At 35.8% G+C, this 21,302-nt stretch overlaps 1 long non-coding RNA gene across 1 annotated transcript in view; it reads right to left on the reverse strand.

Moving 5' to 3' along the window:
• Nucleotides 1-4,028: 4,028 nt before the first annotated feature.
• Nucleotides 4,029-21,302, reverse strand: part of LOC137857013 (uncharacterized) — a 78,496-nt gene continuing 61,222 nt past the window's right edge. The window contains exons 3-5 of the long non-coding RNA XR_011096927.1: nucleotides 17,670-17,722; nucleotides 8,349-8,420; nucleotides 4,029-4,426 (exon numbers count right to left, since the gene is read on the reverse strand). This is a non-coding gene — a long non-coding RNA (uncharacterized lncRNA). The remainder of the gene's footprint in view (nucleotides 4,427-8,348; nucleotides 8,421-17,669; nucleotides 17,723-21,302) is intronic.

Genomic DNA, 21,302 nt, shown 5'->3' on the forward strand with positions numbered 1-21,302 from the left:
AAATGAATTAATCTCCTTAACTCACTTAACTAATGAAATACTTTCGTTTTTCTTCAATACTCTTTTGTTGGTTACCAGTTCCTTGTCAACTATACATGTAGCATCACCCACCCACGCATCCCAGCTGCCACTGTTTCATTTTGCATCCAAAGCAGTGGAATGCATCACCTGTTATCAATACTGGCATTCATCCTCAAGAAATGATCAAGATAAGGGTACTTATCCAAGATTATTGGCAACTATCCATGTTTGAAGGATTAAGGAATTCTACTTGTATTCTACTTCCTGAGCTTCATCTGTGTATACTATGATATGACTTTGGAGAAACTTCTGAACTTTCACTAGAAACAGCTAGTCACACAATGGGGATAGAACAAGTTTGTGGTATTGCCTAGGTAGCCTGAAAAAAAAGATAATTTCCAACTTCAGCAGTCAGAAAGAGCTCCTTTATTCTGTCCCTGTGGGCTACAGACAGGACTGTATCTCTGACTTCACATGTCCTTAGCTTCTCTCCTGTTCTGTGGCAAACTGTCAGTTTTTCATCCAGCCATTTCATAGCCTGCTTCTTCCTGCCATTTAATTAGCCTTGCCAATGTAATAGCACATTCAAGGCTTTTTTTTTTTTTTTTTTTTTTTTTTTTTTTTTTACTGCCATTTAATTACCTTTGCTAGCTTTTACCTCCTTTCGCCAATGGATTGACTGCTCCATTGCTGCCACTTGCATAATTGAGATTGTTATTCATGCTGTATTATTTTATTCTATGCTGTGGTATGCTGTGGATTAACTCTTTCTTACTATGAGTTCTTAACTTTGATTTATTTATTCATTCAAAGGACTTAACTCTTGCCATGCTACCTGCTTTTCTCTTGTACTCCTTTTCCTTATTTCTTCTACTCTTTCCTTTGTTAACTTCCTCTTATCTTAGCCCCGTAATCTCAAACCCCAATCACTAAGAGCAATGTAATAAGCACAAATGACTGTTCTGTTATAAAAGAAAATGAAAAACGCCAGGGAAAATACCCCACTTAATCTCTGCCCTTGTATTACAGTCATTTTCACCCCTGCAGAACAGATAGCAAATGATGGCAACCTTTAACTTTGCCCCATCTTGCCCATAGGCAAAGCGAGATTGAAGTGGAAAACAAGGAACGGTGAAGCCGAGCAGACATGCATATTTTACAGAAATTACATATTCTTGCATGCTCGTGTGTGTGTTTTTCCCACAAACTATATTTTCCATTAGAAGTTGCTCTCCCTATGTTACAACCAGGGCTTTGTTGTATATAAATGCAGCACGTGGCATACTAGGGCCTACCACAGCACACTCAGTTCTGTTTAGTAATGGGAGGTGAAAGCAAAAGACCCTGGAGCTTATTTAGCTGACAGCACAGTTTAGAGCAACTATTTGCTTGATGGGTTATTTCTACAGCCTCTACACATAACAGTAAATGCCATGTGTTTTGGCCTCTCCTCTTCCTGCTACACTCCTGTGAGGGAAATTTATGAGAGGACCAGGCCTGGGCCTTCGACAGCTGTATGCTAAAGAGAGAATGTGGCTAGATTCACCAAATCAGGGGAAGAACCCTTGACTGGAACAGGCCCTGCAGCATTTTTGGCCACACTTCCCAAGTCCTTCCTGAAAACAATAAGCCTATGTTGTGACTGAAACTTTAAATAGATACCTTCTGGTCATTCACTGTAACACAAAGGAATTTCAAGGATAAAATTAACATGTGATCTGTTATACATTTTTGGACTGTATTGGAGATATTTTGGGCTTGTGCTTAGTGTACGGAGAGAAACTTGTAAAAGGGGGTAGGCCTCACTGTCTTCACCTAAACAGGTCATCTAGCTTGTGTATTTTCTGCATATGTTTGTGCCTTCTCCCTCCTTATCAGCTCCTCCCTTCAGGGTGAAAGAATGACAGTATGGCTGATGGCACCACAGCTAATTTAAAAGCTATTAGCAGAATAAATCCCCTTAAAGAAAAAGATGCAGAAAACAGCTGCGAGATAAAATATTTGTGCAACCTTCAGTGGAAGTATGAGAAGAAGACTGAGAAAATCAAAGACATGAAAAGTAAAAAGTGTGAGGTAGGTACAGAGGGAAGTTTGGGAGCAGTGGACAGTCTGAAAGCTGTTTCATATTCATTGTGAATCAGTGTGCTGTTGACCAGTAGACTGTATTTTCCTTCTCCCCATTGAACATATTTTTCAAACCATGAAACAAAAGGACAAACTAATCTGTTTTCACTGTTAAATATAAGTCAAGGTGTTTGCTTTATTTCCTTTTGTAATGTAGTATTTTGTGAAAATTGTTTCATTATTCCTTTAAAGCATAGGCAGGCATTTTCATCCACACCTATGTATACTGTACGTATGTATGTATACACAAATAAATGTATCCGTATAGCAAGGAGTCTACCTATACTGGAACAATCTTTAAGCCAAATTCAACATTCATACAATTTGTCTTCCCACATTATCCTAGTGTAATCAATGTGTGTTTGGATTAAGCAAGTAAGAAAAGGCTAACATTGATAGCAACTGTGTATTTTTTTGATCTCATAAAAACATGCAGATGAGTGCAGCATATGTATATTTTTGGAACTGGTAAGTGCAAAATTGTGTTATCAAAAAGTTGCTGCTGTGATCTCAGAAGATCCAGTAACATTCTGTTTAATTGTGCATCTACAATTTTCATACATTTCTGGAGATTTGTAATAATATTCAGGTTCAGCATTATTTTTCATAAGTATGTTTGACTTGCAGCTGAAGAGTAAATAGAATTAAAAGAAAAATGCAGAAGTGTAAAGTATATAATATTTGCAAATAGAGGAATATCATGATGTGACAGGATATGTACTTACACAATGAACAATAATGGCTCTTCTGGCCTATTGAGTGAAAAAAAAATGCATTTCTTAAAGCATTCCAATAATACTTTCACAGTAATATGGGGGAAATGAGCTAATTACTACTGAGGCTGTTTAAGTGAGTTCCCTGTATATATTTACTTGAGAGACTCATGCTGTTTGAGAGGAATTTTCAGCAATTATTATTTAACCTCCTAAATAATATACTTTTTAGTTCTGCTGGAAAAGGAATAGGCTTAAAAGTCGTAAACAAGGCTTTAATTTAATTTGGTTACTTAATTAAAGATAAACAAAATTTTAAAGTCATTCACACTTCAAAAACAAAACGCAGCAAACCCAAAGAGAAAGAGGTATATTAAAAGGAAACTCAGTGAGCCAGAGATCTAAAGATTTGTGAAATATGGTTCTGATGGGCAGAGGTATTAAGATATGTATGATCCGTTATATTTGGCTTGGCTGGCACAAATGGCTTTGACATAATCATTCTAAAATGTGCTGTGACTGAAATAATTTATTTTCCTTGGTGGGAAATTACCATGAACTAGAAGAGGAAGAGTAGAGTTTATTCAGAGTAATGCATAACAACTTCAGTAGCGCTTTACCTAGAGCACTAGAGGGGTATCTGGGAATTCAGAGCAAAATCCTTAATGAGACAACTTGACACCCAGGACATTTCTTTTCTTCCAGGGGCTTCCTTTCCACTGTACTGCTTTAGTCCAACACAGTGCTGTAAGCAGGGTCTACTGATTGTCAGATGACATTTCTCAGGGTCTTGTCCTTGAATACATCCAAGGATGGAGTCTGTACAGCCCCTGGGCAGCCTGCTTCATCTTGGCTGTTCTCACAGGTAGAAAGTTTTTCCTTATATCATCCAAACACCTTGTTTCAGTTTATGCCTGTTGTCTCTCATCCTTTCACTACACACTACTGTGAAGTGGTTAGCTCTGTCTTAATACCTTCCATGTAGTGTTAGGTCCCCCAAAGCCATCTCCTTTTCCAGGTTGAACAAGCCCTGGTCCATCAGCTTCTCCTCACTGGAAAAACGTTTCAGCCATATCCACTGTTAAGATTGCCTCTGCTGAACTTGCTCCTGTTTATCAATGCCTTTGTTACATGAAGTGGGCCAAAACGGGACAGAATAATCTTGTAGTGATCTAATGAGTGCCATATAAAAGGGAATAAACACTTTCCTCAATCTTCTGGATGTATTTTGTGCCTGCTTATTTAATGCAGGATGTTGTTGGTTCTTGCCAGTGTGCGTTGCTGACTTATGCTCAGTTTACTGCCTATGATGACTCCCAAGACCTTTTCCACAGAGCTGCCTTCAACCAGTCCATTCCCAGCCTGTAACATTGCTAGAGGTTCTGCTTTCCATGGGTAGAACTTCACATTGTCTTTGCAGATCTTTGCATTTGTTTTTGCAGAACCTTACATTAGTCTTTGTGGAATTTGACAAGGTTCCTCTTCACCCTATTCCTCCTGCAGCTCTGAGTCCTGACAACTCTGCCATCAACTATATCATCTGGTTCCCTCCACACACTTGGTGTCATCTGCAAAGTTGAAGGAAGAGCACTTTATTACCTCATTCAGGTTATTAGTAGAGATGTTAAAAAGGACAGATACATATGCAACATCTGTGCTTCAAGAATTCAATTAGTTCATTGAGTCTTCCTGCTTCTGAACCCACCAGTCTCTCCCATAGCTGTTCTTAATTCTGACCAGTTAAATAGATTTGGACCAAGGGTAAATTGATGGGCTGTATTGTAACACCAGAAGATGTTTTTACTTCACTGAAAATATTGCATGAATAAAGGCTGAAAGATTCTGTCCAGTATGTGGTTCATAATATAGGGCAGGTTTTCAACAAAAGGATTTCAAGAAAAGCTCTAGTTCAGCAAATGCATAAAAGCAAGCCTTTTGATTTCCATAGCTGTAGAGTGTAGTGCTGGCATGGTGAGCTTGGTGTATAATCATTTCTAAGAATGAATTCTATTAAAGTTGAAATAAAAGATCTCTATGAGAAAATATGAGCTCTAAAATGTGAGTGCTACATTCTAAGGATTGTCATTATTTTGAAGCCTTAAAATAAATAAATGTTTCCAGAAGTAAACGCATACTATTCAGATGCCAAACTCTTTTGTTTTCATAAGTGTCCTTTTGAATGCAATGAATTCAGCATTTAGCACTTGGCATCAAATTAATTTGTTATAAGGGAGGAAGACACAGTGCAATGCAATTCCCCATAAGTACCAGAATTTGTTTTTAAAACTGTGGAGGCAGAGCACTAATAATAACAGGTTTCTCAGCTTAAATACTATTTCCCTTTCAGCTCCACATCACACCTTAAAAAAACCCTCCCCCAAGCTTAGGAAAAATTTAAAATTAAAAATTAAAACTCCTAAGCAAAATATAACCCTGTTTTTTTGTGTTTTTTTTTTTTTTTTTTTTTTTTGTTTGTTTGTTTGTTTGTTTGTTTTCCCCATTATTGAATTGAATCATATTGTTCCTTTATTCTGCTTTGATCTCTTTCTTTGTGCTTTTGTTAAGTTGATGTTTTGTGCTGTTAAGTTGATGGAGGTAATATTCTGAGGAAGACGAAACAGGGAGCTTGCATATTTTCTATAACTAGACTTCCAAGAGACCAATTAATTTTAACTGGAATGATGGAGGGACAGTTCTGTCATTCACCTTTTCAAAGTGCAAAACAGGCCTCACTTTTACTGAGTAGGCTCATCAAATTTACATCACCATTTAATTACATGTTTGTAGCAATAATTGACCTCAGGAGTAAGTCATCTGGTAATAAATAGATTCCACTGTTTCTAAATAGTAGCTTACTCACTCTGAAAAGCTATTCATAGCCTGGTAGCTTTGCCACAAACCTCATCAACAATGTATTAAATGCATGTTCCATTGTAAAATTGACAGTGAATCAGAATGACATTTAACAATAGAGATTTCAGCACATCACCCAAACCAGAAAATAAAACACATTTCTCTGAAACTCTGTTCTTTTCAGTGATAGATCAAAACTGATATAGAAAAAAAAAAAAAAAACCTAATTTAGTCTTTGCATTTTTTTTAAATGTTTAAATAATTTTGTTCGTATCTCAACTTGAGTTTAATAATCTTTCAAGTAAAAAGGCGTGAGCTTTATATTAGTTTTGATGAAACACAGTAATAACCCCAAGAAACAAAAATGGGCATACATTTCACATCCTTTCCCCTCCAAACTGTCGATTTATTACTCTGCTTTTGTTTAAAACCTATGAGCTAAGTTCAGAGGTGATGCATAAACTGTGTAATTTAGAGTCTTTTATGCTCAGTTGGACACGCTAAGACCTACTTACACTCACTTACTAGAGTATAAGTCAGTGAAATGGAGTGTAAATGGATGTGAATTACATGTGGAGGAGCTGGAAGAGTGAGAAGATATTACTTATAGGAGGGAATAGACTTTTTATGAGCACTTTCTAATATTCAGCTGGTTTTCTTGCTACACCTCTGTCCCTCTGAGTAAACAGGTTTGCATTTGCCTACTTAGCTACTGTGCATTCAGTGAGAATTTCTGTGCCAAAGTCACTGATGATATGTAGGAAGTGTGATAGAAGTTGTATGCTGAGGAGTATGAGGTTTATAAATAAGTAAAGGCTCTGCTTCACATTCCCTTTTGTAGTTAGCTGCAAAAACAGCAGTTTTGCAGTTACCTGTAATGACTGAAAAATTTCTCATGTGAGATGCTTGGTCTGACTTCTACTGGGAATATTTTTTGCATTGAATACACTCTGTACATTGTGCTCTGGTGACTTGTTTGACAAGCTGGCAGGTAAGAGGTAAGCTCCATCATGTTTTCTCTGGGATAAGAACATGTAGCTGGCTACCACATTGCTGTAATTTCACACTCTGTCTTACCCTGTGGTTAAGTTGCTCTTTTGCCAAGTGAGCTATGTAAACCCTTGTCAAGTCCCAGCATTGTACCACTTGAAACACATCTGTTACAGTACTACCCATATCAAGGCAATTCCTCCATGATAAAGATCCATAAGTCTATTAATCTTAAATTCTATCTCCTTGAAAAACTCTATTGATAATACACCAATGTAATTCTTTTTTAGAAAAAATAATTCTTGATCATAAGACTTACTCTAAGATCATGATTACACACATAAAATCTTCTAGTTTAAAATAGATCTTAAGCATAATGAACATATGTAGACAGAAAAGAGAAGGAAGAAGGGTAGAGGAGATGTAAAATATTCTAGTTAAGACTGTGAAGTCTTTGGCCTGGACTCCTCTGGAAAGTTTTGCAGCATATGTCAGATAAAGTGTGAAAAACAGAACAATCTATCCAGCTTTTGCTATTCTGTCAAAATCAGGCAAACTTGTTCTGGCCAAAAAATGCTTTAGCTAGTTCATTTTGCTCAAAGGACTAACACTGGCATTTATTTATTTATTTATTTAATTTTTATGCTACTTTTTTAGAAAGACCTTACCATTTAATTATAGTGATGTAATTATCTATTTTAGTATACGGGACGATACAGATACTCAGATGTGATATATGTCTAATTTTTACTAAGTATATTACTGTGGTATACAAGTACAATTGCAATTATATATACAGAAAGAGTTAAGCTTTCATATGAACTCATTTTCCTTTTCCCTTTCCTTTTCCATATGAAATATCTTTTTTTTTCCTTCCTCCTTCCTCCTTCCTTCCTTCCTTCCTTCCTTCCTTCCTTCCTTCCTTCCTTCCTTCCTTCCTTCCTTCCTTCCTTCCTAAATTTTCCACATTAAATTGGAAACAGTTAGCTAAAACATAGTAAGAAAACCTACTCTGAGATTAAATTGGTATTTCAGTTTTCATTCAAATCTTGATTTATACTAAGAAGTTTATCCAGTGTAGCCAAAAGCTTTTTCTATCTAGGACTAAGTCTAAGTACTGAAATTGTAGTCAAGACGAGACAAGTTGCTTTTTTTTACATATTATAATTAGAATGATTGTATTCCCCCATATTAACCCATCTTCTCTAGAACTAGCTTTGTCTTGATTAGAGTACCTGAAGGTGCTAATTAATTCCTGCTAGAAAAAAAAAAAATATATATATATATATATATATACCCTTTTTTCATTTTTCATGCTGAAATTTTAGAATCACCCTTGGATTTAGACAAACATTTTTTCCCATAAATAATTGATTTTAAAATGTTGTATGTTAGAATCACACATTTCATTTATAAAGTCCTTCATTTAGTAACGACATGATGCCATCAAAGAATTTTAACAAATTGTCTGATTTTAACAAAATGTCTGATTCTAAGACAAGAAATGAAAAGGAAAGTTTGGGAAATATTGTAGCTTAACTGACAATAGGGATCTTTCATGTCGCTCTTTGATTAAAAAAAAAAAAAGATGAAAGTAAAAGGAACTACTAAATTTAGAATAAAAAGGAAATATGCTTGCTAGCTTACCTTGAACATCCCCAAAGAGGATAACCGATATTAGGTTACTTGGAGAAACTGCTGATGTTCACGTGATCAAATCTGTATTTTAAGGAAAACTGACTCAGCAAAACCAAAAGTTAGGAGCAAATGTCAGTAAAACAATTCTCTATGAACCAGTAAGACATTAGAAAGAGCGTGGATGTTTAAATGCAGTTTAGAAATCAGCAAGGCTACTGCTGGATCGCCCTGGCTACAGTAGGGAGTTCATCAGAGTGTAGTCATCGCATGCATAGAAGTGTTGGTTTACCAGCATCACTTTGGCATTTGAAAAGCCTGATTATGGTCCTGGTCTCATGCACAAATGTACTGGAATTAACTAAGCAGAATATAGTCATCTATGATATTTATATAATATCATAGTTACTGCACTGTTTTGGTGTCATCTGTAAAGTTCGGGTGTCAACAGTGGCACAATACTTCTCTTGCCATGGATCACATGAGTGTACACACTTTCATATTCCCTTGTCTTTTCTGCATTTTTCCTTTTTATAAGCTGTTGAGGGGCACCAAATTATTAAGATTCACAATTAACACGACAAATAAATAAATAAAAAGTAAATCAAGATATAGATCATTTATTATTATTATTTTTAATAGTCACTTCAGACATAAGTTTACCTTGGCACACACTGAGATAGGAGTTTAGGAAGTGCATTTGGACTGTGAATTCTTTTGAGGTGAAGCTCCAGAAGTACTTCATAGATAATTTACTACCTAGGTGCAGTAATTCTTGGTCTTTCTCCTGTTGAATTTAATCAGTTTACTTGGGACAATTTGATTAAATTACTTTTTTTTTTTTTCCATTTCTGTTTTGCAGACTTTGGACAGTTGTTTAATCTGACAGCAGAATTCATTGAATAAAATTAGCAGCTATTTGTCTGCACTTTCATCTCCTCACATACTCAACATTTTTTTCACCAAATTCACTGCCATTCATGTCAGGCATGGAACGAAAAGTAAACCTGCATAACTTCCCTTAAGCAGTTAACAATGCTACGGTATTTAAGGACAACAATATTTTGAAATAAAATGAAATGAAATTAAAATGAAATAATTCATTTTCTGCTTTGTAGAAGTCTTAATAGGCTTTGCATGAGTAAATGAGGCATTTTCTTTAAGCATTAGCCTTATATCTGAGCAGTTCCTATACAGCGTATGTAAGCAGTTTGTATACATGTGTAAAATGTGCAAATTATCCAAATTAATCTGCTTGTTCAAACCAAGCTGTTTATTGTGTAGTTGCTTATTATGTATGTTCAGGGATACTTTTTCAAAGCTATATTGTCTTAAAAAGCAGGTAGGTAGCTAGAGGCATTTTCAAAGGAACCTCATATTTCTAAGTTAGCATTGCATATTTAGGAGTTGGAATCTTTTATAAAATTTGATCCATGAGGTTTATGCATTGACGTAATCCCAATTACTATCTGTAGTCTTCTACTCTGGAGGGCAGATTGTTGTGCAATGTTTTTTGTTTATAGAATGGCTATTTTGGGGGTGAATTAAAAATACACCTTTAATATCACATAGCCCCACTGAAGTCAAGGATCCATATTCTATCATGACTGAATGATTGTATTTTCACTGAAGTAGAAATAGGGGCTCCAGATTGTCAGAAGTGTGAAATGAGAACAGGATCTTTCCCTAGCATGCATGTCTGTGAATTTTAACACCATACATATGTCTAAAATCAAAAGTGATTCATATCTATATTTGGCATTGGAAGCATATGACATTTGAATGAGCTGCTTTTTTTTCTTCAACCAAGAAAAATAAAGAATAGTGGATAAAGTTATCTAATGCAAAGCAAAATCAGGTGCAAATGGCATATGAATGAATCAGTGAACAACTGATTGATTCATGAATAGTTTATGTCCTCTGGATCTTTATAGTAAACACAGCTATTCCTGATTTTCTGATGCTACCTGTGTTGAAAACAGCACATTCCCTGACCACAGACAGGTAGCTCTGTTGGGCCATGTTTTTGCAACTGTGTTCTTCAAACAAATTCCCATTTGATATTACAGAATGAGAAAAATCAATCCTCAGGAGTAGTGTTAATGCTACATCTCACTACCTGTATTTCAGCTTCACCTGCAAAGGTAACTGTTGGCATTATAAAAAGAAGTGTATGTTGAAGTAATGGCATAGGGAATGTCTGGATCAGATTTACAACAAGTCAAGAAGAGAAGTCTTTGTAAGGTCTGCTATAAACCCATTGGGGAGTGATCAACGCTCACACACATAGCAAATGCTTATGAACATTTCTTGATGTAGAAATCTTCATTGAGATTTTTAATAGAAGGCAGGAAGTGTCTGTGTTTCAATGGAAGTGAAATAGCTAATCTGTCATATCCTCAGTTTCCTCCTTTTTAAGATGTTGATGCCTATGCCTTGGGCTTGAACTCAGGCCACTCATGATCTTGTTCAAAATTCCTTTTTTCTTATCTCTGATATGTCAAGCAACAAAAGAAGGCTAGGTACTATTAAGAAGAGGATAGCTCCTGGACACATTCTCAGAGTGCCCTCCCATTTGTTTTTCCTTTCACCTTTCATATCTGCTTGAAAGATGTGGTGGTGACACACACCATCAGACAGTGTGTAGGAAAGACACATTCTATTTAGAAAGCCCATTATAATCTCAGTGGAGTATTTTTCACTTGGGCATGCACAAGAGCAATTTTTCATTATTTGGGTGCTCCATTTGCATTGTTTTATTGAACAGAATGAAAAGAAACAATCAAGCTCCATCAAAGCACTTTTGGCAAAAGATCCAGGCACAAATGTAGTCACTAACAAATTCCTCGATTCCCTACCAGAGCATTGGTTTCACAGCAAGCAGTGAATGCTGGTGGTTGGATCTTTCCTCAGTGAGGAGTATGTGCTCTTTAGCTAGAGTCTGTACTGGATGAAACAAGGTAGGATTCAGTCTAATTTCTAAACAGAGTCTAACTTAGATGTTGGTCCTGCATTGAGTGGGAGTCAGACTAATGGTCTCTGGATAGCCTTTCTATCCTAAATTACTGAATGATTCTAAAATATTTTCGTCTTCTTAGATCCAGGTTGCTGGGCTTAGGACTGAAGTTTGCAACTGTTTTTACTGGAAAAAATAAATAAATAAATAAATAAAATTAAACTGTAGTCAAGAACAACTTCCTTAAGATAAGCCAATAACTGAATTAGTCAGTAAGTAATATCAATATGCAAAACACAAACTGCTTTATATTGCACCATTAAAACTCAGCTCCTTATCCTTGGGATTCTCTTCAGAGACGATTGGTGAATTAGACAAGTGAATTAGATCTCAAGATTCAGAGCTTCAGAAATCACATTCTTTCTATTGTTGTGCCTCAAAGGGCAGGCTTTGTCACACTTTCAGAGTGTATCCTGGACATCCTGCTTAAGAGGTGACAAATGGCTTCTTTTTTCCCCTCCTTGACTGTTTAGACTTAAATGGGCTGAAGTGAACAACAGTGGTGACATCTTTCATCGTCTTTTGTTTTTATTTTCATTTACCTTGGATATCAATTAGTTCAGAGCTTGGATTGACTTGGATTTGAACTGCCTCTTGGTAATTTATGGGCTGTCTCAATAAGATGAAAGGATTAGTTTAAAACTCTCCTACCAAGGACAGAAGCACAAGACAGCTAGCACAAGCCATGTGTTGCGGCAGGAACAGCTGCACTAAAGGTCTTCTCTGGGATGGAGCTAATAAGAAGTAACTCAGAGAGGGAAGGATGAAGGCTAAAGAGCTAACCCCACTGTTGCAGCAACGATTCTTCCAGTTGAATTTTAAACACTGAACAGAACTAGTCATTTCACTAGTGTTTGCATCTGGGAAATTTTCAGGAAAAAAAAAAAAAAGCATAAATTCCAGGAAAGAAGTTAGACATACATTTATAAATGTATTCACTAGACTTGGTCTACAAAAAATCTATAAGTGAATATTGAAAAGTTGACACATATATAAATCTAAAAGGTTCATCTCTGTGTCAAGTGCATTTTTTATGTTGTTATTTCTGCCTCCTGAGTACATTATGTTTGTGATCTGGTTAAATAAACTGAGGCTGTGAAACCAAATTTGTCTTTTGTCAGTGTGTCTTTGAGCAATTCTTGTAGCACGATGCAGTAATTATGTTCAGAACATTATCAGTTCCTGTGCTTAGGGTCAGTTAAAAGGGGGAGCAGTTATAAGATTCCTAAGTTACAGATAGATGAAAGAAGTGATTCCAGTCACTGTTCGCAGCCAATGTTCACAACCAATGGCCCTGCTATCATATTAAGTTCTTGTAACAGTGAATACATACTGAAAGAATGAAAGCGGCTAAGAATTTCACTGTAGCAAAAGCTGTATCTTGAACTTTGCTCTGAACTTCTCATCCTGTAGAGATAATGCTCCTCTTGCTGCTGCTGAACTCCTAAGCAATAAGCAATATCCAGAGAGTCATCTCTGCAATGTCTGAAACCTTCCATTTTGTGCCTGTGAGTAAACAGATAGGATCTGAAAAATTCTTTTAAATAAAGCTTAGGAATCAGTCTCTCTACTTACCTGCATATCCCTGGCTATAACCTAAAGGGTGGAAGACAAGAAAAATGCTTAAGTATCTTTGAGGATATTGCTTTAAGTGTCTTTAAGTATCTTTGAGGATATTGCTGTAAGACACTAATGTTGCTCCTTTTGGCACAAAGACATAGATAAAGAGAGATAACTGGCAAATATCAGCTTATCAGATACCTCAGGAGAGGGAGAGATACCTATATACAACACATTTATATAAATAATTTCCCCTCCTTTCTTTAGTTTCCCTGTCTCTTAAATAGCTCTGGTTACTCTTATCTCTCAGAAAGTGTCTTCTAGGAATCACCCGGAAGAACTGTGCTAACATACATTTAACATAAGCTCAGATATTTAGTCACTATAACACCGTAATTTCATAATTTTGACTGCAAAAGTGTGGTGAATTGTGGCTTAGAAAAATACAGTAGAAAAAGATTTAGCAGTTATTTAAAAGGTTGACTTATGAAAGTTATTATGCTACTTCACTGTTGTTCCATCCTTACAGTGAGATGGATTTCCAAAGAAAATCCCTGTTCCTCAGGGAGAAGATTGTGTGATCTCGTGCTACAAATCTTCTCTCCTACAAGACAAGAAATTCTGACCCATTTGCAATTCAGGTCGGTTTAGACTCAGGACAGTTTATTCATTGGACAGTTGTTTAAAATAAGTTTTATCTACTTTTACTTTAAGGCTCTCTCACTTGGGTTAACTTACTAATGAATTAGTGGACAAATACTGCTAGGTTTCACCACTAATAGACAAATTCTTAACTATAGTCTTATTCTTAACTAAATATAGTCAGAAATAAAGATTATACCTTAAAGAAATTCTAGTACAAAACTGGCAGGACAGCAGGATAAGGTTACAGGCATTTTATAGCGTAATTCTATTCCAGCGAATTATAGACAATGATAACAACAACAGCAAGATCATGCCTGTCGTATCTTTTGGAGGGATTTTATTTCAAAACATAAAATCTTAATATAACTTTGAGGAAATGTTTGTTCACTCATCTGACTCAACTTTGCTCCTTTCTCCTTTCAAGGCTCTCTAAAGAAAATATATCAGGACCTTTTAAAAGTTGGGACAGCAGAATTACTGCAAAAATAACTATGTCGCTGACAACGGAAATCTAATGCTTTGGTGCATTCGGTTCCATTGGTTATTAATGAGAATTCATGACTGATTTTTAGCAAGAATATCAAAGCTATAAGTACAGTCTTAGGACCTTAGTGATTCAGTAAATTAAGGCTTCTCGGCTCCCTCTATAGTTTATTGCATAGCCTTTCTAACAGTTTGCAGCCATGTAATCTTTCAGGTGCTGCATATCATTGTGTAAGCAATGTAAAATATGTCCAGTTAAACAGAAAGCATGAAGCATTGTACCATGGTGTTTCAGTCATGGTACATGACTGAGCATGACTTGCTTCCTGTTTCCAACACCAAGATTTACAGCCTTCCTTGATGGAGTTATCAAGGTGCATTTCTCTTAAGAAAATGAAATTATGCATATCAGATTTCCTTTAAGGATGAGGTTTCTAAATACCATTGCCTTCCTTTTTACATAACTAGGACTCTGGGAGTGGCTTTCTTCTGTGTTCTTTGATACTGGTGTGCTGGCTTCACTAGGCTACCTTCTAATTTGTAGTGATTTCAGCAAGAAGAGATTCAGGTCTTTCGTGTTGGAGATTTGCATGAGCAGCTCTGTGTTCTGTATGCAAAATTGGTGTAACTTTCAATGGGAAAGTAGAACTCACTGTATCTGACCTATTTATCACTTTTTTTTGTTCCGTTTCTTGAGATAAAAGCATCATATAGATGAATCACAGACAGCACGGTATGTGTGTTTGGTTACTGTCACTTTTGGTAAATCATGGAGAAAAATCTTTTCTAATCAGCTAGCCTTTAACTTAATAACACTTTTGATAAATTGCTTGTATACAATAGGTTATCAAACCCAAACATTAAAGACTTCAGTGACACTGCAGGAATGAATCATACAGACACAAAAGGCCAAATTTACAATTCTTTATCTGGAGTAAAAAAAAAAAAAAAAAAAAAAAAAAAAAGTGTCAGTTTCAAGACCTGCACTAATGACAGAATAAGGAATTTTTAGATCTGGCCCAAGGAAGTTAAAGATATGCTTGAAGCAGAACCGTTCATCACCATTACAACAACATTTCAAATCCATCTACTAGCAAATTTTAACACTCTCTACAGATTATTGTTATGTAATTAATTGCATGGTACCATAAGAAATTCCTTACATATCCATTATATGTTTTTGTTTTGGTTTGTTTTTTTTCCTAATTTATTAAAATTTCTTGTACCTTTTGGCTTTTCCTCTTGATGGAGCTGACACAATTGAAAATATGTGAGTGACAACAGGTTTGACAGCCTTTGGAGCGATGAAGCATCCACAGTAAGTCTCCTTGGCATACTCACAAGGTCAGTAGGGATAGTGGCATGGATGGCAGCAGCATATACTCCTGTCAGCCAACAGTTTAAAGTGAGTGCAGCCATACCTTTCCTCACAACAAAAAGAGGAAAAGCTGAAGAAACCTTCAGTAGACAGCGAGCTGAAAGATTAGAATGGTTTCCAACTTAAAAAACAAGATTCCGTTCAGAGTACTTTGCAGACAGGCCTGCTTCACATTTCTGTCATTTGCACACTGTAACAAGTCCTTACCATAGCTGTAAACATAATTTATTTGAACTTTAGAGTCTTCTATGCTGCTGGAACATTGTGCTGAGGCTTCAGTGTAAATACAAACTAAGCATCTGCTTGTGCCATCAAGGCCTTAATTTAGGCAGCTTTAGAAATCCTCCTCTCAAAAAAGGTGATCATGATGGCAAAACAACAGGATAACCCTGACTGCACAAGGGAAATAATTCCTTCAGTTTCCCCAGGACTCGGACATGTATGTCTTGCCTTTATCAGCCAGGCCTGTATGTGCACATGCAATTACAAGCCTACTTGCTCCTTATACCTTGCTTGTGGCCAGCAACTACAATCACAGGTGCAAAGAGACCTTCTTCAAGGAGGTGATGGTAAAGAAGGTATATATGGCTCATTTGTTGGGTTTTGACTATAATTTGTGGCAGGCACAGGGGAGCAGCCATCTGTTTGGAGGTCAGCATCTGAGCAGCAGGTGGTTTCAGCCTATTCTAATATGTAAAAAACAAAAATGCACTTCCCTTTTCATCTTGCATTACAATGTGCTCCATTTTCCCAGTTGCAAAGGTAATAATCATTGGCAGATGAAGACGATTGAGTACAGTGAGCACTTAGCATGTTTGTTGGCCCTACACACCAGTGTGACTAAACATCCTGAGGCTGAGAGAAAAAGATAGCACATCTCCATTCCCATTGCACACCCTCATAATAGCCAGGTAAAACATGATTTTCACAAACTTGTTTTGATACACATAAAATAATAGTATCCTATTTAAATTTGGTGGGTAAAGGACTCAAAAGTTTCTGGAGTATGAAGGAGAATTGGTGTCTGTATTTGCGATGGAGTGCAGGAGCCCTGACTTCTGTCTTGTGCTCCCACAGCCAAGTCCTATCTCACAGAGCTGTACAGTGGTGATGAATGTGCTGTGGAATTTGCTTTGCAAAACAAATATTTAACTTTCTACAGATCAGTGAAGGCCTGATAAAACTCCTAAGTGTCACCTAGCCAATTTCTCTTTCTTTTAAATCGAAGATATTTTTTTCATTCCTTTCATCTATTTGTATGGTTCAAATAAAATTGGAAAGGCCATTTATTGTTATATTCAAACACCTATCATGAAACTAGCTTTCACAAAGTTATAGTGTTCAGAAGAAGACTTTGAAAGAGAAATTCCCAGTTATTTCCAAAATAGGCATCATGTTTGCTATTAGTCAAGAAGGCCGATCCTTCCTTCTTAATTTCAGCTATGGAGTGATGAACAGACACCAAAGGCAAATGGCCAGGCAGGTTGGGTGATATGCACAGCCTTGGCAATCTCAGCACTGCTCCATGGTGAGCAGGCCTGTGGAGCAAATTCCGCAGTGGGGAAGGGTGGACCAGGAGCCAAACAAGCTCTTGAGAGAGTAAGATAGGGAAGTAGATAGTTCCTTCCCAGCAAAGGTACAGGAATGCCTGCATGAGCTAATAATTTGCTCAGCACCGGTCTCCAAAACAGGAGATCGAAAAGCACAGGAGGCATTCAGAACATGACAGGAGTAGTTTTTTTTTGTTGTTGTAGCTTCTTTTGAGAACTGAAGGCTTATATGTTTGGTTAGAACAGCAAAGACAGCACAGATGCTGAAAATATATACAATTATGAAGACGGTAGGAAAAAACAGTCTGAAAATGCCTGTTTGAAGAAGGTGGATTTTACGTGGTGGGTTTCTTTTGAGCCATTTTTAAGAAATTAAAAAATATTACCTACATCTTTGTTGTTGTTGTTGTTATTATTCACTTAAGTCACCTTGTGTAGAGTAATATTCCAATTTGACAAAATCACTTTTTTTAGCTTAAGATCTTATAGCTTTAAATTGGAATGTCAAACTTTATCCCTTCTTCACTCCTCTCCAGAAAGCAAAAGAAGCCACTTGAAAATGTTGAAATATTTCTTTCTATCAGTTTATGATATTGAAATACTCTTTTTTTTTTTTTTTTTTTTTTTTTTAAGGAAAAAAAAAGCAATCCAGGCTTAAGAATTATTTGAAAATGGACTGAGTATGAAAAAGTCATTGTTACCACATATATTGGTGGAATGCTGCAACACTGCATGCATTTCTGATCTTCTTATCCTAAAATGAGATGCAATAAAACAAGATAAGGCCCAGCAAAGCAAGAAAAGGCTGCTTAAAGAAACAAATTACTTCTATATTAAGAACATATATGTAGACTAAGACAAGACAGAAAAGACACAAATGTAAGGAAAAATAGAAAGATCTAAAGAGGCATTATTTGCCTGGAGAAAGCATGATTATATGGAGTGAGTATTCACTGCTTCCCTGAATATATGAAGCAATGGTAATCAAATTAAATTTTGATACAATAGATTCAAACCAAAGAAAATGGCTTTTTTTTTTTCAACACAACAAAGTATTAATCAGCACAGCTTGTTGCTACAGTGTTGTCAATGCCAAGAATTTACATAAATTTCAAAACTTATTAAGCAGAGTCAGAGAAGAGTAAGCTATCAGACTAATAAACATAAGATACAACCTGTCATTCAGGAACACCTTGAACTTCTGATCAGAGGAAGCTCATAGAGCATACTAGGAAAGCATGTCTTTAATAAAATTTGCCATGTTTATATACTCTCCTGTAGTTGACTCTACTCTGCTGGCACGTTGGTCATCATGGAAGACAATGCACATGGTATTTTGTTCTATATGGATACTTTGTTCTACCAAGCTAAGCTACGCTTTCCCCCCCCTGCCCCGCCCCCCTCCCGGAGATCAAAATATCTGAAATATCTGAACAGAACATCCAAAATGTAGCAAAACTATATATTTTGATAGTCAGAAAAATATATGCCATATTGTCATGATTTAACGAAAAAATGAACTATATATTTAAAGGACAGAAAATCTTCTTTCTGCACCTATTCATATTACTCACAGTCATTACTGATAAGAGTATATTTCTGGGAAGGTTACTTAAAAATATAATTACATTAAATATACAGATAGAAAATAGTAAAGCAGGCAGACTCAAACAATATGAAAGTAAAACTTACTTTACACTGGAATATGTTTAAAACAAAATTTTATTATTATCTTTGGACCATCTCCAATGAAGACATTAAAGAATCCCTTTTTATTGTTTTTGAGATGTTTTGCCTTGGAATTATTTTGCTGCCTTGCTTGCCTCATTCTGTTTGCCTAATTTTCACCATCTAGTCCTCTAAAAAAGCAATTTATAAGATCTATATTTTAACAGAGCAATGTGACTTTTTATTGTTCTCTGCTCAGCAATGATATGATTTCTTCTTCTCTTGCTTTGCAGCTAATTATACAATCTCCTCCAAAATTCTTTATAAACATAAATCTGCCATTTCTGGGGGTTGGTAAAGAACTACCCTGATTTACACAAATAGGGCACACCTAATCCTAACAAAATGTGTCAAAAACAAATTGAATAAGAAAACAAACTAAAAAGAACAAACCTGTAAAATTTTAGTAACAGAACTGACTTTATCACCCCTATATATATATAGTGTACTAAGTATACAAATTAGATTTCACATCATTACATCTGGAAAGTCTTAGCATTTATCAGATTTATACTATGATTACCATTTTAATTCAGGGAATTCTGATGTTGCATAGGTTTTTTTGTTTGTTTGTTTTGTGGGTGTTTTTTTTTTTTTTTTTTGGTTAAACTAACTGAAACTAAACAAAGTAAAAAACTGTAAAAAACAGACAAGCTTTTACAGACAAACCTTTTTTTTCAAGCAAACCTTTATTTGGGCCTGAAAAATAGGTATTTTCTTTTCTGTGCCAGAAAAACAGATTATTTCTTTCAGTTATATCACTTCTTTTAATGACAAATATTTCCTCTTCCTACAAAACCTGCATCTTCCCTAGCCTTGAGCAGTCCTGTCTATGATGACAATATTAAAACAAAAGAGATCCTGAAGGATCGGCAGACTGAAAGATGATTAAGAAGAGGTCAGAGCTGCCACTGTTTGTTTAGGAATAGATACCCTTCTGTAACTGGTATGAAGAGGAAGTGATGATCTGGCAAAGTCAGAACTGGATCTGCTTGCTCTGAACAGCTGGAAGAGCAAAGGTGAAGCATGTGTGATTTAGTGTTAGAAAAACTTTGTTAGAAAAATCCAGAGCATCATGGGAGTGATCTATAACTGTGGTTCATCAGACTGGTCCTTCTGCAATATAGATAATGTCTGAGTGTGTTTGAGTTTGCTCAGTGTCTGAGATAAGGAAAAACTTAAAATCTTTTTACAATTCCTTAAGAAATCAGACCCCTGAACTGCAAACATATGACATAAGCAGCAGTGGTCAATAATTTAGAAGTTTATCTCTCTCTTTTGTACAATTCAGTGGGTGTTTAAACATTGATTTTATTGAAATCAGGCTCCTGGGTTTAAAATTAATTTTTAACTAATGTACAGAAAGAAATGCTTCATTAAGTTGCTGCTACTGTATTATATGTCACAACCCTGTGTTTTGCTGTTGCAGAGTTCAGCAGCCCTTCATCCTCCAAGCTAAAAAACTGTTAGCCTAAATCTCACTTAGGACTGGGTGATATGGGAGCTCATGTGATCATTACCAGTCCACTTTGCATTTAAGAAGAAAACAAGGGTTGAGAAATACTCTTTTAAAGCTGTTTTGCTTACCCAGGGCTTTGTGTAAGAAAGCTGCTTTGCTTCATGGATTCTCTTTGGACTCCCAGGTGTGTACGAAACCCTAACCTATAGTCCAGAGTCAAAGTCTGAATGTCCTCTTCCTGGAGTTTTTGATTTTGCATAGTCAAATTGTATGCATTGTTGGACTACAGTTCAGTAATGTGACATTCAACTTGAATTAATTTTCTTTCTATTAAGGGAAACATGACTGTTCAGTAAAATTAATGATCTGCTATCTGCTTGACATTACTGGACTAGGTCACGCAATCTGAAATTTTGTGTAATAACCTGCAAAACACTTAGGATCTTCTGATCTTTTATTTATTCTTGTCACTCACAAGATCATATTAAATACTAAACAACAGCAAGAAATATGATGGGATGATTTTTATTACACTGAAGTTATATATTTGCTATGTTATTGCTATGTCAGGTTAAGGTATATTTTAACAGGAAAGCACCAAATTACCCATTTGTGGTTCCAGTATGGTAAATTAGAATGCCATAGATAGAAAACTCTGCACAATTATGCAAAGCTCTATATTTTTTTTCTATTAATTTTTGAATGTCTCTTCTATACATGAATGGACAGAATACTAATAGCCAATGTATACCCATAAAATATATATGAGTCTGTATATAGGTGATATACTTTGTATTTAAAAATAAAGATGCTTATATACATTCTGTTGTATATTGTTTTAGCTGATAATGTACAGATGGTATTTTACATGTAAAAACAAACATAGTTGCACATCAACACATAGGTCATAAGCCTACATTGACCTTTGAAGTCAATTAAAATAATTTTAGTGACTTCAGTGAGCTTTTGTGACTTCAGTGGGCTTTCAGTTAGATCCTGGGTATAAGTATTGGTACTACCGGAGATGTAAACTTTAGCTGCAATAGTAGATAAAAGTATTTACAGCAAAATGCATCAAGACATAACTGCTTTGTTTTCACTTACTAAGCTAAACTGTATTGTTTTTTTTCAGAAAGCTTTTGCTCAG

This window comes from Anas acuta, chromosome 5, assembly GCF_963932015.1.
Source record: "Anas acuta chromosome 5, bAnaAcu1.1, whole genome shotgun sequence".
Taxonomy (NCBI): Eukaryota; Metazoa; Chordata; class Aves; order Anseriformes; family Anatidae; genus Anas; species Anas acuta.